This window comes from Anas acuta, chromosome 8 (genome assembly GCF_963932015.1).
Source record: "Anas acuta chromosome 8, bAnaAcu1.1, whole genome shotgun sequence".
In the NCBI taxonomy this organism is placed as follows: Eukaryota; Metazoa; Chordata; class Aves; order Anseriformes; family Anatidae; genus Anas; species Anas acuta.
In genome coordinates this window covers 18,087,524-18,114,178 of record NC_088986.1, presented here as the reverse complement: position 1 = coordinate 18,114,178, position 26,655 = coordinate 18,087,524, and the positions used below count along the sequence as shown (strand labels likewise).

At 38.1% G+C, this 26,655-nt stretch overlaps 1 long non-coding RNA gene across 1 annotated transcript in view; it reads left to right on the top strand.

Moving 5' to 3' along the window:
• The first annotated feature begins 4,220 nt into the window (after window positions 1-4,220).
• LOC137860322 (uncharacterized) overlaps window positions 4,221-26,655 on the top strand; it is a 43,692-nt gene continuing 21,257 nt past the window's right edge. The window contains exons 1-3 of the long non-coding RNA XR_011098833.1: window positions 4,221-4,556; window positions 16,044-16,117; window positions 16,385-16,527. This is a non-coding gene — a long non-coding RNA (uncharacterized lncRNA). The remainder of the gene's footprint in view (window positions 4,557-16,043; window positions 16,118-16,384; window positions 16,528-26,655) is intronic.

The window sequence follows — 26,655 nt, the reverse complement described above, 5'->3', positions numbered from 1 at the left end:
TATTGAAGTGAGTGATGTCTTTGAGCAAGGTAAATTATAGAAAGAAGATAAAACTGAAATCACAATACAGCAGTTTAATTATGTTCAGGCTATAAAAAATAATTTTCAGTTTGGAAATACTGCTATTCATGTCGAGTTCTTACATCACATGAATATATATATTCATATAAAAAGCTTGCAAGGCATTATATGTTATTGGTAGTACTGAATACATTTTCATATTGGAATTTTATTTTGTCCAACAAAATAACATTTACTAAAACAGACATTAAAAGGCTCTAATTGGAATAGCTGACAAATGCAATCCTGTAATATTAAGACTGATATTGATTAAATGTTATTATGAAAATTGGTTATGTTCCTGTTTTAAAAAAAAAAAAAAAAACCTCCAGCCCATTTCCAACGCAGAGTGACTGCACAGTGACCTGAACAAATAGCACCAACTTGAGCTGCCACCAGAGCAATGTTTGTGTTACTCAGCCTCACAATACCTCCTTCAGCAGTGTTCATTCCCCTTCTTGTTTGCTAGCTATAGGCATTCAAGCAAACAACCTGTTTGCACAATTGCATGGCCTCAGCCATTTATACAAATATCTGTATCCCCATGCAAACATGGTTGTACCTGCACAGACTGTGGTTCAATAATCATTATTTTCTATTCACTGTTTGCTATTTGTTGTTTTAATTATCTCTGGCTATAATCATTTCAACTGTCTGACTGGGGAGCAGTCAAGTCACTAAGGAGACCACATGCCCGGAATGACAAACACTCCACACAGCCTGGAGGCTGATGTGACCATTGTGACCAACAATGCAAATAAACACATTGGGGAAAAATAAATAAATAAATAAAAAGTGACCTTCAAAATGTGTGAAATCCAGATTAAAATACATTTGACTAACTAGCACACCTACATCCGCACCACACATCTACAGCTATTCCAGGTCTAATTAAACAAGAAAAAAAAAAAAAAAAAGTTCCATACTTTTTCTTTATGATTGTAAAATATTTAGACAAAAGATTAAGAAGCATTTTGAATAGTGCTGAAGCCAGCTTTCCAGCTGTCAGCACCATAGAAAAGTCTTTGATTTAACTACTTTTCCTCACTTCCAGTTTCTTACACTTGTGAATATCTTTAAATCTCTGCATGCAAAGGAATGAATTTTGTCTGTTATTTATTTATTTTGTTTTGTTTCTTTGCATGTTTAGTTGTTTGTTTTTGTACTTGTTCACTTGTTCTTTAAAAAAACAAACAAAAAAAAACAAAAAACACCATTTTTCACAAGACTGCTAGACAGTTGCTCCCTAGGAAATACAGAGCTAGACTAATGCCTCAAACACAGCATCTATTTTTAGTTTAGCTGTAGAAGTCTAAAGGACCAGAATGACTAAATCATGAAAAGGGTGTCCTGAAAGAAATATCAAAATATTGTCTCAGCCAAACCAATGTGCGTGGTCATGTTCTCTGATCTAGAAATCCAGACTTGCCCTCGCTTTCTCCTGCAGCCTTGAGTAATGCCAGCAGGAAAAGGATGTAGCAGAGCTGCCTCAAGTTCATTCTTTTCCATACTCACAGTAATTGGTGTATCCACAGTTAGAAGTGCAACATTAAATCACAGTTAGAAATACTACATTAAATACTGCCAGACAATTGCTTGCAATTGATTCTCAAGGTTTCTCACTGTTCTCACTGTTATTAAATCAACTATTTTTATTTTGGGGGAGATTAAGATTGAAGCCTATTTGGTGCCAATGCATATTCAGTACCACTTAAATACCATAAATTAGATCTACTTCTTTGAGGAAGTGAAAAGTAAGGAATTGCAGGTGTCTGCATATGTAATTACAGGGAAACACATGAATTTATTCAACTTTAATCTCTTGCAGGTGAAACTGAAAGTATGTAATCAGCTTGATGAACTGTCTGTTAAGTGCATTTGTCTTCTTAATGAATGTTTTTCCTGAGGTAGTCTGAACAATTCATGTGCCTGAGCTCATTATCAGAAACCTTAAAAAATAAAAGTTAATATTTGGGGAAAAGATAAAATCTTTACACAGCTATGTAGGGAAACTTAAATATGAAAATCTCTGTAGTGACACTTGCTAACTGATGACTGGGCATGTTTGACATATTGTTATTTAAATAGGATTGAGCAAACAGAGGAAGTGATAGGAGTGCATTTAAAAGTTCCCTTAAGCAGGAAAATTCCTCAATATTTTCACGTGTTAAATCATTCTGATGCTTCATCTGACTGTTGCAGATCAGCTCCCGCAGTCCAAATACACTAACAAGACAACTCACAGGGACAAGGGTACAGAGTTGAGTTTCATGTCACTTGGCAAAGCAAGTGCAAATTACATTCACAGGACCATCTGCTGAGATAGCAATTCCTCTTTGTCAAAGAAAGAGCACAAAGCTTGAAGTTCTGTTAATACAGTGTGCTTTTTAAATAAATCACTCTATGCATACGCAGATCATGTTGTGATATTTTTTGTTTAGGATGATGTTTCTCTGAGGGCACTGAAGTAATATAAATTTTGCAACCATATGGAGTATAGGGCTGTTTGCCCCATTAATCAGCAGACAGTGAAAAGTGTATCTGCTAATAAAGCCTTCACATTATACAGACAAGTGTCTTGTGTTTCTATACCTTCTCCTTGTAAGAAGCAATCTGTCCTGATGGATAGAAAAATAAATAAAAGACAGATCTGAGAAGGAGGCTGGAGTTTTAACTTGGCTAGACAGTGACATGCTGCATGCCTTCCTGATGTTCTGCCAGCCAACAACGTTTCCATCTTAACAGTCTTCCCTTAAAAAGCAGTGATTCAATGGAAGAACAGCATTTTGTAAGAGTGTGTCAAGTATGTCAAGACATTTGACAGGATGAGGCAGATTATTTTATCTGCTAATCTTTTCCTTTTCCCATGAAAGAAATGCTTCCAGCTCAGGGATCAGATGAAGGAACTCAAATTCCTGCAGTTCTGCGTGTCCACATAGAGGGCTGCGTCATTTTTAGCACCGACCCTATTACATGTGGGTTGCCAGAGAAGTGGGACTGCACTATCTGGGATCTGTTCTTCTATCATTTTAAACCAAATTCTACAATGGGCTCTGATTGCCCTCCCGCCTTCACAAAGTTGTAAGATCAGAGACTGGGTGACCTTATGATATGCTGTATTGGAACAATTTCTCATGCACCTTTGCCTGTAGAGCCGAGGATATGAGTCACCAAGGCTCTCCTGCTGTGCGTGAATCAGAGACACAAATGTTAAAGCAACAAAAGACGTCTAGAATAACTTCCCTACTCATAAAACTGCATATTGAGGGCACTTCCAGTCAGAAGCAAGTGAGACACAATGGAAAACAAGGAAGGCCCAAAGAACTAGTCCATTTCATTTAAGGGTAGCGAGGTAAATATTCATAATATTCATGGAAAGAGTGATAGTAGATAGTCATTTTTATTTATTTATTTATTTTTAAGAGTCAGCAAAATCCAAAAACAATATCTGACAGACATTACTCAACCTTTGCATCTCGGGAAAAGAATTAATATCACGGATAGATTGTTGCTGTTATGATAGGTATTTTTCCTTAAATAAATATTTGTTTGTTTGTTTGTTTGTTTTATATTCACAGCCTAGATAAAGGTAGTTATTTCACTGTTCCCCTCCAGTCTCCTTTGCTGATATTTGACAGCTTTTGTTTATCAGCTGGTTGTATTACCAACTCTAACATGCTCCAGTAGTCTCAGTGATCTGAGAGCACTGAAAAAATAAACCTTAAGAATGACAATGCTGGCAGCTTAGTGGAACAGAGCAGCCAACAAGCTACATTTTAAAATGGCAATCAATATTAACTTACATCTCACTTTAGAAACAAAATAGATTTGACAAATAGTATCAAAAACCTACCTCCAACTGACATTTGTAAAGGAATGTTTCTCTTATATCCCATTTATGTTTCTAGAGGTTATTGAAGTTTTTTAATAATGTTTTCTTGTCATCAGAGAATTTGTTATTGCTGAGTCGTTTTTTTTTTTTTTCTTTTTTCCTTGGAGAAAGAAAACTTTGTGAAAAAAAGACAAGGATTTAGAAAAGGTATTCTAAATAGCTTAATAACCTATGAGTAACCAGAAGACATGAACAAATTATTTGCTTTTATCATAAGATAAGATTTGTTTGTGCAAGTTAAATTATTTATTATTTGTATAAAATTCTTTTCTATCAAGACAGCAACACAGAAACATATGTGTGCTTGATTCTTTACTAAATCTGCATGTCATTACTTTATCATGGTAGTACAATAATACAGTGTGCAAACAGAAAAGGCCAAAGCCCTCCACCAAGAATGTGAAATCCAGTTTCTCCATCTTTCACAGGCAGCTGGACAGGTGAATTCCTATGCCTAGGACAAACCTTTATGAAAATATCACTGAGAACATTTTTTAACTGAAAGGATCTCTCAGCTAAGTTTATGAAGCACAAAGAAAAGCTACACATCAAAACTGAAGAGAGAGAGAGTCAAAATACACATTATTTTTGTGTGTACAAAGAGGTATGTATTGGTTGAAGAATGAGATGTGTGGAAGCCCTAAATAAGGGCTGCAAAATCATCGCCCTAAGCCAAGGAAGACCACTTGCACCTCTGCCTCATTTCTCTGATATATATGTCTTGGCCTTAAAAATGTGCAGTGACAGAGAATATATAACCTTTTCAGATGATCTGTTCCAGTGCCTATTTCAAACTATTAGAAATCATTAGTCTTATGATTAGCCTAAATTTCCCTAGCTGCAATCTAAGCCAATTAACTTTTTGCCCTGGCATGGAGAACATACTACTCAGCAGCACTTGACATCCTGGAAGATTGGACTATCATGCCTCCCTGATGTCTTTTCTCCTTGAAAGTTAACTAATACAATTAACTCAGTCTCTTCTCGTAGGTCAGGATTTCTAGACCTGTAGTCTTGTTCTCTGCCTATGGACTCCCTCTGACTGGTTCTCAACATTCTTAAAGCATGGTGCTCAACAACTGCCACTAAAAGTGAAGACTTATTCCACTTATCTCATGAATAGATCTCCTGTTTCCACATCTTCCTATAATGTTTGTAAAAATAAATAAATAAATAAATAAATGATCCACTGCAATTCCCAGCACCCTTTCTGAAGAACTGCTGCTAGTTTGCTTGATCAACCTGAAGCAATACCGTTGACCACTCCTAGTAAAGAACAGACTTTTTCAGTGTCTTTAATGAGTGAAAAATTCTTGCTCAGAAGGGGGACACTGTGTGCAAGATATGTACAGGCCACAGGCAGTGACAAAAGATTAGCAAACAGAAATCAGAAATAAAAATGAACTTATATGAATTGCAGCAGTCAGAGACTGGTTGACCTCGGGGCTTTGCATATTTTGTGAACTTCTCCAGCAAAAAAACAACGGAATTAGCTCCTTTGATCATCATGCACAACATCAGCACAAGCTGTGGTTACCTGCTGCTAAATCCAGGGACAACATGTGCACTGGCTCAGTTCATGTTTTGGCCGGGATTGGCTTTTGCGTCATGCAGATAAACTCCAAGTGTCCTTATTTACAGACCTCCACCTGTCCCACTCCATTTCTTGGCTCCAGCTTTAGTCAGCACCTCCAACAATTTTGTTACCTGCCAGCCAGGAGCCTTTCTGCCCTAAAGATACAATATTAATGAGCAATCAGGCACAGCAGGCCTTAATGCTGCATACCCTATGGAGTCGAGCAAGAGTGCCTCTATTTCTGCTTGGTGCTTTCAGAAGACACAACCACTGTGCCAGCAAAGAGACAGACATTAATTGAACAGCATAGTTATGCAAAGAGGTGAATACCTGGCAGTGATGTACAATATGGAGGTATTTTTTGTTCAGGAGACAGAGACAAAGCTGCAGAAAGAAATAGCATGCAGTCTTTTTCTTTCAGGACCCTTCCCACCTCTTCTCTCAGTATAAAAAGCCTATAAAAATGTAAAGAGCACTTATTATTATTATCCTTGCACTGTAAAAGGTAGAACAGGGTTTGTTCACCAGGGATAACTATTCTCTTTACTTTGCTTTTCTTTTCCAGTTAAATACTGTTTCACATGTTTCTCAGAACAGCACTTGAATTGTATTTATCATAACAATTTTAGTCCAAATTCTTATATTTTCCCTGTTAATTAAAATGTTATTTTGCTGAGTTAGAATAAAATAATACTGGTAGCATCTATTACAGACAAATGTGGCTCTGGATCTATTAGTATTTTTCTTATAGTCAGTAGCTGTTGTAGATTCATTGCTCTCCTTCATCCAGGGTTGGAGAGGTTACAAAAGGCTACCTAAAACCATGCATGTCATGTCCTGGCATAAATTTTTGAGACTTTGTTACTGGATTTTCATGTGCCTGAGATAAACTAGCAAAGCTAGAGCCTAATTTTGGTTCCTGTTAGCTGGTTACAAACCAGAAGAGGAACTGAGTGGGATATAACTGAGACACAGGGATATAACAGCTGGGTGAGACTGGTGGGGATTCAGATTCAAGCAGTCAATCTAGTTTATGAATGACAGAAAATGAATCAGGAGATAAATAAATAAATAAATAAATAAATAAATAAATAAATAACTGCAGAGGTCTATCCTGGCTTTCAGTTATTACATTTCAAACAGCAAATATGGATGGGGCAGCCAGCATCCCATATAGGGAGGGAAGCAGCATCACCTGTAGAGCAGTAATTAGCTCTTCAGCCCCTTCTCTTCTGCCACAGAGTCCCTGGCTCATCCAATTTTGTCACTTCTCATGGCAAATCCCACAAAACACTCCATCCACAAAATCTCTAACGCATCCCAGGGGGGGAAAAAAAAAAAAGTATATATATATATTGTTCCTCAAATGCTTCCTGACATTCATCTTGCTCTAGACTCCCCCCTATGCAAATGTGTCTCTCAGAGCCCTGAGCTTTCCTGTGTCTCCTGGCACAGTTATCCAAGTGGAACCCTGTAGGCAAGGGAGGAAAGAATATCTTTTATACAGTCCAGATAGATGGTAGCCACGATTTCACAGCAGAACTTCAATCTAGGTTGTCAGCAAGTAGCACCCATAAATTACAGTACCTCTTTTTTTTCAGTGAAATTCAGGAGAAATGAAACATACATTGGTGAATAATGCTTTCTATTATTCATCTTTCCCAAAGAAGAGTGACCAAGAAAGACTCCCCTATACTTCCCACGTGCATTATACTATTTTATTCATATATGTCTTCACTACCATCTAGCAAAATTAGCAGAGGATCTTCCTTCCTAAGAAGACAGCTGAGTGCAGCCTCTGCCATGACACTTCTTGCTGCTTGCCACAGGAGTCATATGCCCAAGGCTTGTAGCTGTGCCTGGGAAGTTACACTGCCTGCAAGCTGTGTTATCTGCATAATGCACTGTCACATGATTCAAACTCACATCGTAACTGAAAGCCATTCTGTAATAGAGCACTCCTGTTAACAGGCAGGGCTAGAAGTGATTGCAGGTCTTGTTGATCCTCTGTACACACCAAGTATTCCAGTTTTGTTTGTTTTTTCTCATTCAACACCCATCTCATCTGCAGGAATCTGTGCTGCAGGCAGAAAGCACTTACTTCCTGCCTATAAAAGCTTGCTCTGGGCATATTACCTTCTGCTCAGGAATGTGCTGGCCTTTTTCTTTTGTTCACCTACCATCACAGGTGGGACTCATCCTGCTTTAGATAACATGTACTTACAGTGGGTTTTTGCTCCTCTTCTCACATTTTTGGGCTTTTGTTTAAAGCTTATAAGCATTAAGGGGGCTCTTTCACTGCCCAGAGCAAACAGTTGTCCTAGTGTAGCCCCAAAGATTTTTAAACTGAGTTTCAGAACTTGCTAGGACACCTGGGGATATTCATTTGGCCTGATGGAGTTCAGGTCAAGACACTATTAGTGCCTCAAGTTGTGAGTTTCTAGGTCTCAGCCAAGAGTGGTTTCTTGGTGAAGCACAGAAGCAACGAGACTATTTAATTAACCTCAAATCTCCCACTGGCACAAAATTAAAGTTCTTTTGCCAGAATCATTAGTAATTTGCAAGCTCTGTTCAGCAGGAGAGTAACAGATATTTGATCAAATGTGCCCTTTCCAGGAAATGACAGCCGTTATGATGAAGCGGGAAAATAAAAGCACTTCAAAATTCATTCAATGAAGTAGAGTAATTTGGAATACATCATGCTCAGAAGTCTGTTAACCCTCACTTTTATTTCACAGAACATGTTGGAGGATGAAGATACTGCCCTCTCTTCCTGTTCCCCCTAAACTTGACATAGAGCTTGATTTAAAATGTTTTTTTAATACACACACCTAACCTCCACTCAGAGGCAGTTGTCAGGAAGGAAAAGAAGGGGTTCCCTTGCCATCATCCTTGACTAGGGCATGCTCTAAACCAAGAAAAAAGCTATTTTATACAGCATATATAATTTATATCAGGTTTAGACAGTTTTTAGGTGGTACATTCTTGTTTCTTGGGGTTCATGTTATTATACAATTAACATGTCAGATAATTGCACTCTTTGTACATTTGAGCAGTCATTATTTTATCATATTGCTAGGGAAAGGAAAGGATGTTGGTAAAGCCCCAAGGATACTTGTGTGAGCTGCTGCTTTTGTCAGGCTACGTTAAGCTTCTCTATGGGAATGAGAGCAACACTCACAATACAGCTGATGTGTCCTAGGGAATCTCTGTAGAGGAGTGTACAACAAAGGTAACAGACCATGGAGCTGTGCACAGGAAGCACAGACTGCAGGGAAGGAGCTAAGTATCTACAGACACAGCAGAGGCAGCCCAGGAAACATGACCCAAAGGAAAAAGCTAAACAAAGGAGGGTTTATCTGCACAGCACTGGCTGCAAGAGACAGTCTGGTGAGCAAAAAGTACTGTCTCTTGCTGTTTTATTCTACCCGTGTTCAAAGACAGAACATTTTGTATCATCCTCATAAATAAACGGGATTACATCATAGTATCTGTTATCCAAACAGCTCCAGTGCTGCTGCAAAAATGGATAACTACCTCAGTCAGAAACAGCAACAACGTTGTTCTTGTTTCACTGAAAATAAAAAATTGGAGATTATCAAAGTGGATACTTTGATAATTGCAAGCTGTAATTTTCAAGCCTTTCATTTCTATAGCAGAATATAATGTTTGCTTTTGTCTCCCTTTAAAAAAATAAAAAATAAAAATAGTGGTCAACATGGTGGCACTCTCTGCGGAACAGAAATTCTTTTTTAGAAGGGGAAATTTCTGAAATTAGGGAGCAAAAAGACCTCTGGGGATGCAACTCTGATAGGAGAGGAGAGGAGAGGAGAGGAGAGGAGAGGAGAGGAGAGGAGAGGAGAGGAGAGGAGAGGAGAGGAGAGGAGAGGAGAGGAGAGGAGAGGAGAGGAGAGGAGAGGAGAGGAGAGGAGAGGAGAGGAGAGGAGAGGAGAGGAGAGGAGAGGAGAGGAGAGGAGAGGAGAGGAGAGGAGATCATTTTGATTAACTTGCCCAGAGTATCTTGAAGTAATATAAAATATAAATGTGCCTGTTTGAAACCTGTAATGTCTTAAGCACATTGTCAAGACAAAGAAAGATGTGGATGAGCTGCCAAAAGACAATATTTGTCCTGTAGTTTTACATAGACCAGGAGTTTCCAGTTAACTGGAGCTTAAGATAATTGAATTAAAAACCTATATAAATGACAGATCTGTAATTTGAAGAGGAAAAAATGGGCTGAGCTAAAGATCATTCATGCAGATTTTTTTCCCTGTAATTTCACTTTGCTCATATGGACAATTTTAAATAGAAAGCAGACTGCTTTTCAGTTTCTGACAGCTCCCTGCTAGGATGAGTATGTTCACGTGCATCTGGCAGCAGACTAGAAAAGGCATCCCAATGTGATTGCAATAGCTCCTGACTTCAGGAGATTCTCCCTGTCGGATCAGGTCACCACAGCAATGTAGAGACAACCGCTGGATTCACAGGCATATCAGAACCAATGCTATCTATATATCTGCTCATCTCTAATAAATAAGTGGCATACGTAGCTGTCTGATTATAAGGGAAATTATTATTTTTAATCTGAAACAAATTTTATCACGGGTTTGTTTTGTGGTGGTGTTTTTTTTCTTTGTTTTTTTTTTTTTTTGTATTGTATTTTTTTATTTTTTTTCTGTATATCTTTCAACTTGAGCAATTAAATTAAATTAAAATCAACTTCTCTTTCAGTATTCGGACCATTTTTTCATAAAGATCATAGGATAACTTAGGCTAGAAGAGACCCCAGGATATCTCTGGTCCATCCTTTTACTCAAAGCAGGGGCAGCTCAGGGCTTGATTTGGTGAGGACTTGAAAACCTCCAAAGATGGAGCTGACAACCTCTCTGGGCAACCTGTGTCACTGCTGGAGCATCCTCAGACAGAAAAAGCCATTCCTTACATCCCGTCCAAATCCTAGGTCCCAAGGGCTTTTCTGCAGAGACATCCCCAGCTAGGGGGATGTCTCTTTTCTGCAGAGACATCCCCAGCTAGCATCCCCACCCCAACCTGGGTGCTTCTGGGGCTCTGCCTGCGTATAGCAGGGCTTTGCACTCATAAAGACTTCTACTATTCCCACCTGCATCTTCTAAAAACCCACAAGGTTTCCCCTTTACAGAACAAACAGCTAAAGCCCAAATTCTCCCAGGTATGGTGCATAACTCCTACTAACTTTGTGTAACTAGGGCAGAGAGATTTACAGTCTGTCCAAACCTGGAGATAATATCAGGTTCATCTTAAAATGAAGGAGGGTGGCAGCTTCAGCCTGGTCTTCACAATCTTCATGTGCAAAGAACTTAAATCCTTAACAGTGGCTGAAGAAATGGTCTGCATAACCTGGGCAGCCTCAAGTGTTTCTATGCTAGATCATCCCTGTTATCTAGAGATTTTCTCTTCCAAAGTTACACTTGGAAGGTTTGGAGTGACAGCCAAGTAGGGAACCAGCAGTACACAGCAGGAGCCCTCACAGACCCACTTGCCACTCCACAAAGTAGATATGGCTGAATTCTGGATCAGAAGAAGGTCCTCAACCAGTTTGCTTTGGGCCATAGTAATGCAGTAATTATCCAATTATTTGTCCACACAGCTTTTCTTCCATAACATGTACCTGTCCGATGTTTGAGTTGTAAAGCAGAAAGCTGATGCTCCAAACCACCATTCAATATTGTGTTGGTACATTTTTTCCATTGACACTTTTTTCAGGCCAAAACTTAGATCTCAGTTCAATGAAAATTCCCTCAGAAAAATGTTTTAACTCTGGCACAATTATAAGAAAAAACATACCTATTTAGTTTCAGACAATAAAAGAAACAGATCTGTTTTTACTACTTTTGATCACAAATTACAATTTCAGATATTTTTAAATGTGAATTCTTTCTTCTATTTTCCTCCTTCCCATTCTGTGCCCTCCATTTTTAGATGGTCTAATAGGGATTCCACATCACCAATTTTAACCTTACTACCTCTTTCAATGTGCTGTACAATATAGTCTACAGTCTAATGGATACAGTTCCAGAAGAAAACATTTCTCTTTTCAATTTTTGCTCCTCTCCCTTTCTTTCTAAATTCTGTACTTTTCAATAGATTATTTTTTTTTTAATTTGTATACAAGCATGGAACAACATCAGCCTCCTGAGAAAAGGAATATATCCAGTACTGTAGTTTTTCCTGTAACTTGCTCTTTATTCAAAATGTTGCTTCTTTCAGTAAAGTAGCATTAAAATTGTATTAAAAAAGAAATTATATATATATATATATATATAAATAAAAAAAAATAAAAAAAATAAAAAATCTCTCTGACTTTATAATATACTGAGATAGAGATGTAGGCACAGCTTTGAGGCATATACTTCACCTATCCCAGAAGTGCATACTTAGTCCAGTTTCACCCCATTATCTATTTTCACCCACATTTAGTTAATAATAATAAATATATATATAAAGTACTTTTCAGTTTGACTGCAAAATCTATCTCTATTTTTTTCCATTTTTCTTTGTTTGTTTGTTTTCCTAACCTAGCCTTCTTTCAACACAAATGTAATTGAGTACCTCATTATCTAACTTTGTAACAGGTTGTGGTCTTTACTAAAGAGAAGACCCAACAAAACCGAAAAAAAAAAAAAAAGTCATTATTTTTTAATAGACAAAAATTAATATTGTATCAAATATTATATATTTGAAAATAGGCATTATATTTGTTTCACTGACTGAATGTGGGGACATGACATTAGTACAAGAGATAAAAAAGGATACTTTTATGCATATGTTATGAAATTTATGTATGTACCTTTGCTCACATTGTTCCAAAGGGAAAATTTTTCACAGTAAGCATCAGTTGCTTAATTAGCATAGAATAATTAAAACTTACTGCTGGGAAAATTCCATAGTCCCACAGCAATTATATAGGGAGAGTTCTTGGCTATTGCATGTACAATTCAAAAATAACTTTTAGGTAGGTTACCAAAAAAACACCAGCTATTCAAAATTGCCTTGTAACAGAAAGACTCCTCAAGCAATCAAGAAAATTAAACCATAAAAATAGAAACAAAAATAAAGAGAGAGAGAGAAAGAGAGAGAGAAGGATCTGTAACCATAGTAGCCATCAGTAAGATCCAATCAAACTACCTTCACTTCATTTTTTAGGATTGTTTTTGTCTATTGGTCATATTGATTTATGTAGATTCCTGGACCTTGAGAAACTCATTTAGAATAATTTGACAGCAATTCAACAGCAATGTTCATTACTAATTATGAAACAGTTCATTCACTACCAACAAGAACTTGTTTACAATATGCTTTTTTTCAGTATTCATAAACATATGCCTATCAAATTTCAACAGATCTTAGACTTTTAAAATTAATTTAATACCCTTGTAAAATAGAATAAGGTCTCTTGTTTGATCCAGAAAAGGTCAAAATTCTCTATGTGAAAGTATTTTTAGAAGGAGAATTGGACATATTTTAACAAAAAGTGACTGAAAACACTAGTGACAAATTTCAATTAGAAATTTATTGGTGAAATTTTAAAAATGTGTCAAAATGAACCACTTATTTTAATCTGTTTCCCATTTTATTTTGGTGGAAATATTCTGATAAGAGCTTTCCTTTTCATTTTGTTTTATCCTTAGTATTTCACTCCCTCTCCTATACTGTGTCAACCTGATACTTTTCTGTAAATTCTTTCTTTTGTATGGTGCCCATTAACTCCAATTGCTTTCATATGGCCAATTCCCTCTCACTTGAAAACTATCCTCTTCTCATTACTGAAAATCTGGTAGATGCAGTGCCAACTACCTCATTACTGAAAGAAATACAGTAAGCCATTATGCTGTTTGTGCAGAGATCTGAACTGATATATCTACGTCGCTTATGCAGCTGCATGTAGCACATGTTGCTGCATCCAAATTCATCTTTCTCACTCCTCTTTACTCAGAAAGGTATTATCTGAGTGATTTTTTAAGACTGCATCAGGCTCAGCTCAAAAGAAGGTAGAGAGGGACCTTCAGTTATCTAAATGACATGGACTTGCAAGTGGATTTAGCACCAGAGCCAGTGTCTTGTCTATGTAGCTAATACTGCTATATTTTGTGTGATGCTTAATCCATCAGAACACAGCAGAGGTAATTTAAGAAGAACTTTGTGGGTAGGACATAAAAACTTTTCTTTTCATCTTCTTATATGTCCCAACATGTATGGCCTTGATGTTCTGTATGGGTCACGATGACAAAAAGAGTTGCAGAGATTTTTTGGTGGAGAAGCTGCCATAAAAGCAAATGAAATCGCTGCTTTAGGAATGTTAATAGTGAACCATCAGGAAAATGCCACAAAACTGCATAGTCTGCAGGTGACTGTCCTGGTTTCAGTTGGGATAGAGTTAACTTTTCTCCTAATAGCTGGTATGATGTAGTATTTAGATTTAGGATGAGAATAATGTTCATAACACGCTGCTGTTTTAGTTGTTGCAGAGCAGTGCTTACACTAAGCCAAGAACTTTTCAGTTTCTTACACCATCCCACAGTGAAGTATCTGGGGCTGCATGAGCAGCTGGGAGGTGACAGAACCAGGACAGCTGAGCCCAACTGACCAAAGTCCATACCATACGGCATCATGCTGAGCAATTAATATGGGGTGGCTGGTCAAGGTAGGGGGGCAGGACTGCTGCTTGGAGGCAAGCTGGGCATCAGTCAGCAGGTGGTGTGAAATTGCCCTGTGCATCACTTGCTTTGTACATATTACTATTATTACTATTATTATTTCTTTATTTTCTGTCCTATTAAACTGTCTTTATCTCAACCCATGAGCTTTTACTTTTTTTTTCTTGATTCTCCTCCCATCCCACTGGGCAGGGGGTGGAGGGTGGAGGTGGGGGTGCTGAGCTGCTGGCTGGGTTGAACCACAACAGCAGCAGAGAACATTTCATACATGTTGTTTTGAGAACAATCAAGTTCAATAAAATAAATGTTTGATGAAGTCCAGGAAGTATTGATTCCATTGCTAAATTGGTTTCAGGAGCTTAGAAAAAGAGGAAAAAAAACAAAAGCAGAAGAAATAGAAAGCATTAAGCAAAACTGAGTTGTGTGTGCTGCAGTCATGACAGCTATATAAACCCTGTACATGTTTATATTCCAGCAGAAGGTGGGAAAAGGTGGAGGGAAGGTTAACAAAACAAAACAAAACAAAACAAAAAGTAGATCATTTACCTCGTCTTCTCCACTGAGGTCTTTGTTGACCTTTCATAAAGATGTCCCTCTGCATCTCAAAAAAAAAAAAAAAAAAAAAAAAAAAGAGCCTCACTCTGTGGTCAGGGCTTGTGGTCCTAAAAATTAACTTAATCCAGATAGATCAGTTAGGCTGACTGCATTTTCATGCAGATAAAACATCAGAAAAAAAAAAAAAAAAAAAAAAAAAAAAAGCATTAAAAAGTCCTATTCATGTTATTTATGAATGACAGCCACATTACACTCCTGTCATGCTAGAGTAAATTAATAACTACACAAGGTACTATACAGTGGAGATTCTGCCTGCTGCAAACATAACATAGAGAACTTGCTTTATTAACTCCTGAGGAGCTTTCAGAGAGTTGAAATGGGAAACAAATCTCTTTTTTGTGTCACTTAAGCCAATTTATACAGTACAAAATTACATCAAGACACCATAAACAGATTTGAACAGGTGTAAGCAAAATAGAACCTGTTTTACTGTGACATTTTAAAACTCAATTAAATGACTGAAAAATTTCTTTAATATGAGCCACCAGGGTTGGGTATATTACGCTGTGGAATGTATTTGTTGCTGTATGTAGAGATTGCTGCAATACATAATCCATCCTCCATCCGCAAGTGTGATAGATCATAGGCAGAGACTCTTTCCACTGGTCTGGTTTCATTAGCTGACATGGAATTGCTCCTGCTTACACCACAGTTATTGAGACCTAGACAACACTTTAATTCTGAATATGTTCTCCTCTGAGAATTCAGGATCCTTAAAATGACTTTCCTGTACATTTTATTAAGTACTATAGTAATGACTTGGGAGACATAGGGAAAGTAATGACAGAGAGATTTGCAGACACACTAAAAAGAGAAGTGGGAGTAAGAGCAGAGTTCAGTCAAGGAAAATGCCAAGATGATATACAGTGAAGATAAAGAGAAATTCTGATAGGATAGAAAAGTTAAAACTACTGGAATAAATCTTCTACCATAGAATAAAGTAGGAGCTTTATGATGAATGAGTATGATCTCTATCCCTGAATGTGACAATTTGACCCACCCCAGACCTATCTTTGGATTATTTAGTATCACACTCAACATCTTTTAAGTGGAAAAGCTGTGGTCATTTTGTCAGCTTCACTTATTTTGTATATGGCATTCCCAAGTCTACATCCAAGTCCTATTTTGCAGACCATTCTATGAACATATGGGAAGCCATCCATAGTGATCAGTAAAAATTAATCTTCTACTCTTTGTATTTCCACAGCCACTAAAACCAGCAGTCCAAAGAACGACAGACCTATCAACTCTTACAGAATGATCAGTTCTGGTCTTGGTCTGGTAAGTCACCCATCAGATTAAAACCTATAAGCTTATACAAGGGTGCTGATGCATACATAATTTGTCTGTAAACCATGTTGAGAAGATTTTCAAAGGTAAATCTTCATAAAGCACACAAATTCCCACTCACTATCAATGGAATGTGCCTAACTTGCATTCCAGCCTTAAAAAATTGAGTCTTTTTTGGCTCTGAAAGTATGAGGTAGTTACCATAAATGAAGGTGCGATATTTCCTATCTTTATAAAATAAATCTTTCTAAAATCCAGAATAAATCTGTCCTGAAAGAATAAATTGCTGGACCTCAGCACTCCACCGAAAAAGAAGCATCCCATATCACACCAACCATAATCAGGTTGTCTGCTTGAGACCACAATCTGTGTTGCCTAAAACAGAGCAAGTAGTTATACAGGTAACTCTGAATACATTTATCTATTTTTTGGCCATTCTGTTTTTTTTTTTGTTTGTTATTTTTTTCTCTCCACCTCATTTATACAAAGAAACGGGTAACAGTTTCCAGAGATGATAGTATCAATGATGCAAAGGGCAGAAATAGGCTTCCCTCTTCCCCATGGCTGACCATGACTTGAAGATATCACACAGCAATGTCTGTGAGGGAAAAACACTAGTGTTAGGCTCTGCCAGAAACACATGGGTAGTAGTGAGTGACAGGAATGACACTAAATTAGGATTTCCACAGAAGTGATTAATTTTAATAATTTAATGACTTGTGACGAGAAGTGTCCTGTGTCCTATCAGGCTGAACCATGGTCACTCATCCCAAAAGTGGAATCTGTAACTCCTACATCAGGCACTGAATAATAGTGCCTGATAGATAATAGATAACAGAAGCCAGGTATAGTCCCCTAGATCTCATCCCAAGAGTCAATCCCCAAGTCAGTGAAATTGACTACGTTCCTAGTATCAGGTCTTTAAGCATATGTAATTTCAGTGATGCCAGCAGTTCAATTAGCTTCAACAGATATTATCCATATGCTTAAGGGTTTTACTAGATTGCAGTCCAAGCTATTAGCAGCAATATCATTTGCTGACTGAAATAGTTTTTTACATTATAAATATTGACAGATGGAAGGCCTCAGCTTGGTTTTGAGCAGGAGAAACATTGGCAAGGAGAACAAGATACATATTCCACAGCAGTTATTCTATATGGCATTATGCAAAAGAAAACAACCCATGTATAATATAACAAAGCCCTAGTTGTCTCATACTGAAGTAGCTGGATGGTTAATTAAGCCTTTATCAAATACATAAGCATACTATAAGCAATATATTGTGGTAAGTAAACTCTCATTATGACATCTCCCAGCCAAATTTCTGTCCAGTATCTTAGGGGAAATAGTGTCTCTTAAGCAAATGTGCCTTTCTAGCTATGAGCATATTTTTTTTAATTATAAACGTATTTGCAATAAGTAGAAGCTTCAACAAAATATATTCAGGAATAAGGAGAGGAAGGGTAGAGGTTAGTTTTTAATTTTAAAAATACTTAAAATACTTTTTATTAAAAAAAATAAAGTCTGCTTAATTCTGAAATAGAAAACAGTAAACTGTGATTACCACTTTCTAAATATCACTTCAATTTAAAATATGTTTGTTGGCTGGCTAAATGACTGGAGGAGAAATATTTCAAAATATTATGGACTGACCTAAATTGAAACATTGTTTTCTTTGTTTCTTTGTTTCACTGGGAACAAAAAATCTAGATTTCTCCGCAAAATTTCAATGTTGTGAGAGATTCACAAATTTTGGCTCCAGTGGTAATCCTTTATATCTGATGTGCATAACAGAAATAAAGGTACCAAATTCCCTATTAACATGAAATAAATCTATTAAAAATAATAATAATAATAATAAAAAACAACAGCCATGTCATAAAGAACAACTGCATGCACCTAGCATGACTTTCCATACAACACAAGCTTTCTGCTTTTAATCTAGAGGATACTTTTAGGAGTCTCAAAAACAAAACCTAAAAGTATACCAAGTCTTGATTCAGGCTCTGACAGAATCAGGGAAAATGCCATAACCCTTGATATGCAATTCCTATACTATTAAATATATACATGCATATGCCTGTCTCCAGTGTGAGTTTATTTGGTTCACAGAGGGAAGAATTAGATGCGGTCATGCCTTTCTTAATTTCCTATTTAGAGGAAACATTAGTAAACAGTGCTATAAAACACAAGTGAAAGACTTCCCATCTGATCTGGCCTCCAAAAATTGAACTTGCACCTTAGCTGAACACAGACAGAACATCTTTTAAACATCCCTGTTCTCTAGCAAAGGTTGTTAAAAATGTCCCCATAAAGCATATGTTCAAGACTATTAACTGTATTGCAGGAAATGAAATCTCAGCAATGACTCCATTACACAGAAGCCCCAGATGTTTCTCCAAAGATACTGTTTTCACCCATTGCTGGTTGGTGTAACTACCCAAAGGAGTAAGGTGCAGGAGGAAAGCCTTTGTATTATGTATTCACTGAGGCAGGAGATTTCACCAGCTGAGTGATGGGTTAGTTTGAAGACTACTGTGGTAAGGAAGGTTTCTGTAAGACAAAGAAGCTGAAGGTGGTCATTCCCTAGTAATAGGGAAACCCATATGTGAGTCAGGGAGTATAGTTTGTGTTTGTATGGCTGCATGTTACCATTCCAGACATCAGGTCAGATATTGGTTCATTTGGAATTTGTAATTATTAACAATAGTGGTTGTAATATTGATTTAAGTAATCAAAATAATGTAATACAATCATTGGTGTCATCAGTCCCTAATCCAGAGCTTTGGCTACTCTGCAACACAGCCAGTATATCTTTTAAAGACCAGGCTAGTGAAAGTAGTACTAGCAAAATGCTTTCACCAGTACCCAGACCTGGCTTCCATACACACACAAGAGCAGAGGAAGAGCCCTGCAAAGAACTGAACAGGATGAGCTGGGATAGGCTGCACCACAATTCAAACTGCTGCCTTGCCAGATGGTAAGAAGAGTTGTGACAGATTATCACCTCCTTCTGCTGAGCTAGGCTTGCTTCCAGATGTATTCAATAAGAAAAGAGCCACAGAGACACTTTTGCATCACACAGTTAGGAGCAAGTGCAGCGACCCTCCCAGTAATACTAGAGTTAGGGGTTGTTGCATCCACATTAGTATCCACTAAATCCACACCTGGCTCTGTGCTCAGTATGGAGCTTTTTTTTTTTTTTTTTTTTTTTTTTTTAAGTTTAAAAGGCACTGAATCTTATACTTTAGCACTGAAAGCAAGATCATGCATATTTGGAAATGGGAAGAGACAGAAGAGGAACCGGAAGCACAACTACTAGAAAGGTCTGTGTAACAAAACAAGCAAGACACTGTAATCAGCAACAGATAGGATTACAATGTACTGGGAAAAGATCAATTTTAATAATAGGCTAAGTGTAGATTACCAATACATTATTTGAGAAATACATGACCTGGAGAACATGTGGGCTGGAAACAGGATAGAGATGTGTTTTGGGTGGTTATTCCAGTCCTGTAGTGTATGTGGTCAGTGTACCCAAGTGGGAGCTTTGAGGGATCAAATGACTTTTGTCAGTAGGGATCTTCATACAAGGCATCTTCCACTGCACAGATACAAAGCAAGAGGGATATGGAACCACCATTAAAGACAACAAAAGGGAAGGCACAGGTTTTGTGTGCACAGAGCCTGAAGGCAATGAGAGCTTTACTCAAAAAGGCCTTATCTTTTTGGAGTATTTTTAAATGACTCCATATCTTTTAAAAATATGGAGTCTTCTCAATACATTAGGCATGCTCTGAGAACAAAACGTTTAAAAAAAAAAAAAAAAAAAAAGGAGAGAGAAAGAGGACAAAATCTCCCTACAGCTAAAGTTTAGTCCCATAGTTAGATTATTTCATTTAAGTTCACATGCTGGAATGGTTATATTAACTTACATAGCAGCTGAATTAGCATTTATTCTTGTTATAAAATTGTGTTTGTTCTGCCTCTTTCTTGGACTTTCTGATAAATATGACATGAAGTTCTAAAGTGCAGAAGTGGCAGAAAATAAGTGCACTGACTTTCTGAAAATATGTGGCTTTCTAATTGCAGATTTTTCCTTCTCAAATCAGAGCTGATGGATACAGCTGGATAAATACTGCAATGATTACCCTTGCTATAATTATATATTTCAATAACAACCACAATACTTGATCCCCATGGATGGTTTTACAATGACCATGGATTATGCTGAGAAAATGCAATTCCTAATTTTATTCTTAATGGAGTGTGAAAGTCTTGTTATGTGGTAGAGACTAATTGTGACTTTAAATGTAATTTGCATCACTCAAAGAACATGTATGCTTCATGATATTAATTATAATATACTGCAAAATGTTTGGTTGACAAAAAATGGTGGATTTCACACTTCAGGCCAAATGAAGCAGTTATTTCACTAGAAAAGTTCATATTATCATTTAACAAAAGCTCATTTTATCATAGATAGCACGTGGCCACGAATAAGCATGTCTGGGTTTCAGAACATTCGGTATCTGCATAATTAAACTAACTAATCAATTGCAGAGCAGTAGTCAAAAGTCAAATCTTAATGAACTGGAAAAAAATGATTCTTCATTTTTTTGTTTCAAATACACAAATTAACATAATAAACACAACATATTTCTAATAAGCAAAAAAAAAAAAAAAGGAAAAAAAAAAAAACACAAAAACAACAAAACAGTATCTTTTCTTATTCTTAGGTGGTTATTGTGTATTAAAGACATTAATTGCAGTGGTTTTTCAATCATCAGCTATTTTTGCCTAACAATAAAAATAACATAAATACACTACATGAACAATAAATAAATAAAAATCAGAATCACAGAATCATCTAGTTTGGAAGAGACCTCCAAATTCACCGAGTCCAACCTCTGACCTAACACTAACAAGTCCTCCACTAAACCAAACACTAAGCTTTACATCTAAAAGTCTTTTAAAGACCTCCAAGGATGGTGACTGAACCACTTCCCTGGACAGCCTATTCCAATGCCTAACAACCCTTTCAGTAAAGAAGTTCTTCCTAATACCCAACCTAAACCTCCCCTGGCACAACCTTAGCCCATTCCCACTCATCCTGTCACCAGGCACGTGGGAGAACAGACCAACCCCCACCTTGCTACAGCCTCCTTTAAGGTAACCTGTAGAGTGTGATAAGATCGCCCCTGAGCTTTCTCTTTTCCAGGCTGAACAATCCCAAATCCCTCAGCTGCCCCTCATAAGACTTGTTCTCCAGATCCCTCACCAGCTTCGTTGCCCTTCTCTGGACTCACTCAAGCACCTTGGTCTTGTCCTTTTCTGCATGATGTTGGTTTTTGATGAAAATATTTTCTTCAAAATTATTATAAAACTCCATTTATGCTGAAATGTAGGTATTGCATATGTATGCATATTACCCAATGGTTAGGTACCTACTGGGAGAGAATAAGTATTTTCACAAAATCCAGTTACCTCTAGAGAGGCAGCTGCAGAGCTGACTGGTTGAGGTCAGAAGCAGCTTTTCATTCCCTTTGACTCCATCCTTAATGTATTGAGAGTGATTTGACTGAGATCAGTATACCGATAAACCTAACAACAATCAATATTATTCTCCATCCTACGGTCACGTATATCAGCAGTCAAAATCCAAGCCCCATTTCGCAAGACTCTAACTAGCATGCATGTCCCAACCTCAAGAGGGCTGACAGAAACAATTAAAATTGATTTTTAACCTTATCTTACTTATCAGAAAATGAGACATATCCGTTATACTAAGATATAACGGAGGTCAGGGATATCATGAGAATCTGTACTTGGGCATCCCAAGTTCCAGTGCCTTGTCTGAAATTGCAAAAACATGGAAAGAAAAACATGAACCAAAACTGCTACCACAAAACAACAAAGTATTTTTTATTTCTTTCTGAAACATTCAGCCAGCTCATCAGCATAATTTGTTACATATAACTATCAAAGGTACTTTAATTCAGTCAAGAGAAGGTATTAGCTAATGAAAGGGTGATGGTGGGGAAGTATCCTAAACCAATTTTTTGGGACAGATTCATACATGATTGTCTTCCAGTCCATGAACATGTGAAAGAGTGAATATTACCATTAGTTCCCAACAATAAACCTAATCCATATTGTACCGTTGCCCTACCTCATTTTAGCACTGCAAAATAGCCAAAGCTTTAGAGAATAGATCAGCCATCTGTGCCTGCAGGTGTTTACAATATAGAATAAATTAAGAAGTGACAAGGCATTGAGAAGGTTACAGTTGAATAATTACCATGGAAAACTCAAAATCTTATGCACCATTTCAACTACTGAAGATGAAGTATCTTTTTCTGTCTTTTTAAAATCAGTTCCCATTCTTGTTTAATTTGCCCTTCTGTCTGAAGGACATCTCCTTTCTTCAAACACAAAACACTTGCAGCAATTAAGCCATGTCAATACTTGTGCTAACAAGGAGTTTTTTTCCCTTTGATTTAATTGATGAAACAAATTCAGTTACCAACATTGAGCGCCAAGACCTCTGCTTTCCTATTTCCATTTAAGATAGACTGCCCTGTGAGGAATCTTCTTTCTCTAGCTATTTTATTTCCTCTCTGAAAAATTAAAATAAAATAAAATAAAATAAAATAAAATAAAATAAAATAAAATAAAATAAAATAAAATAAAATAAAATAAAATAAAATAAAATAAAATAAAATAGTTCAGACAAGGTAAAAAGAAATATGTTGAAATATATGGATTCAAAGATTACTATCCTGTTTCATGGAAGGCATTGGCATTTTGCATCAGCTTCTTTGAACTGAATATCAGCCTCAAGTTTACATACACATTATACGTCTTCAACATGGAAGCTGCAGATGTATTAGATGTACTGTTGTAATAGGAACACAAAGACCTTAGATCTCATTAGAACTTTAAAAATTATATATATTTTTTTAATCCATAAAATTAATAAAATATTGCTATAATTGTTGAACACTGAAACAAAAGAAATGATTCAAACAATGAAGTTTTCCCAATTTTGAAAACTGGGAGTTTCTTAATATTTTGTTTCTAAATATCATGTATGATAAATTCTTAATAAGCGCAAGGAAAAATAGCTACAGAATTTTATTACAGAAAATATTGTGGGTTACTTTTAGGGCTAGAGAAAGGTTTCGCCTTTTCTAAAATTGTTTATGATTTTAAAAAGAAATAAAAAATAAGTTTAAAAAAAAGTTATAGCATATTAATAAGGAGAGAACTATCAGAAACTTTTACTGAATGTCTCTTATACTGAACTCTGTCTTGCTATAGCAATAACATATTTCAGGATCTTTAGAGGCAAGCTATGCACAAGAATAAACAAATATAAATAATTAAAAATGTTAGTATCTTCTTCATGTGGAATAAACTGTTTTGATATTCACAGAAGACTTTGAACAGATACGGTCACAAACAGCTCAGATGCAAATACATCTTCCAGGATTTTCAGTCTAAGTAACAGTGTTTGCTCCCAGATGTAATTTTTCCTCTTTGACTGTCTGGAAAGAAAGAAATAAGACAAAGAGCAACTGAGAGTTTATGGATAAGGATTAAAGGGCAGGCTACCATGGCTGACACTGTTGTGGGTGTTTGCTACAAGACACCTGATCAAGAAGAGGAGGTAGACAAAGCCTTCTTAAGACAGCTCCAAATAACCTCTCAGTCACAAGCCCTGGTTCTCATGGGGGATTTCAACCACCCTAATATCTACTGGGAAGACCACAGAGATTGCACAGTCCAGGAGGTTCCTGCAGCACACTGATGACAACTTTTTGGCACAGGTGGAGGAGAAGCCAACAAAGATGGGTGTGCTGCTGGACCTTGTACTAACAAATGCAGAAGGACTAGTTGGAAATGTGAGGGTCAGAGGCATCCTTGACTGTAGTGACCATGATATGGTGGAGTTCAGGATCTTGCAAGGAGGAAGCAGGGCAAAAATTAGGATTGTGACCCTGGGCTTCATGAGAGCAAATTTTGGTCTCTTCAGGGATCTACTTGAAAGAATCCCATGCATTAGGGCCTTGGAAGGAAGGGAGGTCCGAGACAGCTGATCAGTATTCAAGTATCACTTCCTCCAAGCTCAAGATTGGTGCATCCCTAAGAGCAAAAAGGCAAGCAAAAGGGGCAGGAGACCTGAATGGATGAGCAGGGAGCTCCTGGCGAAGCTCAGACAGAAGAAGGAAGTTAATAGCATGTGGAAAAAGGGACAGGCCACTTGGGAGGAATATAGGAACACTGTCAGAGTATGCAGGGATATGACAAGGAAGACCAAGGCCCAGTTGGAATTAAATCTGGCAAGGGATGTCAAGGACAACAAGAAGGAATTCTTAAAGTATATCAGAGAAAAATGAAGACTGGGGAAAATGTCAGCCTGCTGTTGAATGGGGCAGATGCCCTGGAGACAAACAATATGGAGAAGGCAGAGTTGTTGGAAGCCTTTTTTGCTTCAGTGTTTACTGCTAAGATCAGCCTTCAGGAATATCAGACTCTGGAGACAAGAGAGAAAGTCTGGAAAAAGGAGGACTTTCCCTTGGTCAAAGAGCATAAGATCAGAGAACATCTAAGCAAACTAGACATCCACAAATCCATGGGCCCCAAAGGAATGCACCCATGGGTGCTGAGGGAGCAGGCCAGTGTTATTGCTAGGCCACTCTCCATCATCTTTGAAAGGTCGTTGAGAACAGAAGAAGTACCTGAGGACTAGGAGAGAATCAATATCATGCCAGTCTTCAAAAAGGACAAGAAGGAGGACCCAGAAAACTACAAAACAGCAAAACAGTCTGCCTAACCTCCATCCCTGGAAAGGTGATGTAACAGCTCATTATGGAGGCAAAGTACATGTATGTGGAGGATAAGAAGGTGTTCAGGAATAGTCAGCATGGATTCATGAAGGGGAAGTTATGTTTGATGAATCTGCTATCCTGCTATGATGAGATGACTGACTAGATAGATGAGGAGAGAGTGGTGGTTGTGTATCTTGACTTTGGCAAGGCTTCTGACACTGTCTCCCATAAAATCCTCATAGACAAGCTCAGAAATTGTGTCCTAGATGAATGGATGTTGAGGTGGGTTGGCAATTGGCTGGATGGCAGAGCTCAGAAGGTTGTGTTTAGTGGTGCGGAACCTAGTTGGAGGCCAGCAAAATCTAGTTGAGTCAGCAATGTGCCCTTGTGGCCAAGAAGGCCAACGGTATCCTGGGCTGCATTCCGGAGAGTGATGCCAGCAAATCAAGGGAGGTGATCCTCACCCTCTGCTCAGCCCTGGTGAGGCCACACCTGGAGTATTGTGTCCAGTTCTGGGCTCACCAGTACAAGAGGGACATGGAACTACTGGAGTGAGTTCAGAGGAGGGCTACTGAGATGATTAGAGGACTGGAGCACCTGTCATATGAGAACAGGCTGAGCGAACTGGGCCTGTTTATCCTGGACAAGAGAAGACTGAGGGCAGATGTCATTAATGTATATAAATCTCTGAGAGGAGGGTGTCAAGAGTATGGAGCCGGACTCTTTTCAGTTGTGCCCAGCAGCAGGACAAGAAACAATGGGCACAGACTGAAGCGCAGAAGGTTCCTGCTGAACATGAGAGGGCATTTCTTTACTGTGAGGGTGGCAAAGCACTGGAACAGGTTGCCCAGAGAGGTTGTGGAGTCTCCTTCTCTGGAGATATTCAAAAGCTGCCTGGATGCCATCCTGTGCAATGTGCTCTAGGTGATCCTGCCCAACAGGGGGATGGACTAGCTGATCTTCAGCAGTCAACCTTCCAACCTCTGCCATTCTGTTGTTCTGCAATTCTTTGAAAAAAGATAGAGAATGCTCTTCACGCTGCTTGCCACAGTGGCCCTAAGAAACATGCAATGTTGCTAAGCTGGCAGCAATGTGTTATTATTTCATAGTCTGAGCAGTACTCATACACTAAGAAAAATCTTGTGGAGACAATTGGCTCCGAGGGCAGACACGTTCTGCAGTGGAGGGCAGGATCAAGGTGGGCATCGAGGTCACTCAATGCAGCCAAGGGAGCCGCCAGGACCCGCAGCCCTTGAGATGGAGGCTGATGAGGCATAGGCAGAGCCAGCAGCACCCCCTCTCCTGGCATTCAAAGGCAGCCCCTAGGGAGCATGGCGACCAGGGTGGGCAAACAGGCCATGGCACGGCAGTTTGTGCAGCAGTTTGCATGGGCAGGGCATACTCAGACAGGGCAGAGCATCTCTCTTCAGTCAGGAGAACAGCTCATCTACCAGCTATCTACCTAGCTAAACCACCATGGTCTCCACTAGGCAGAAAGCTCTTTCTAGAAATTCCTGATGGGGGATTTCAACCACCCAGATATCTGCTGGGGTAGCAGCACAGTGGGTTCCAGGCAATCCAGGAGATTCCTGGAGTCTGCTGAGGATAACTTCCTGGCCCAGGTAATAGACAGACCCACCCGAGGTGAAGCCTTACTAGACCTGGTGTTCACCAATGTGGAAGAGAGCATTAGAC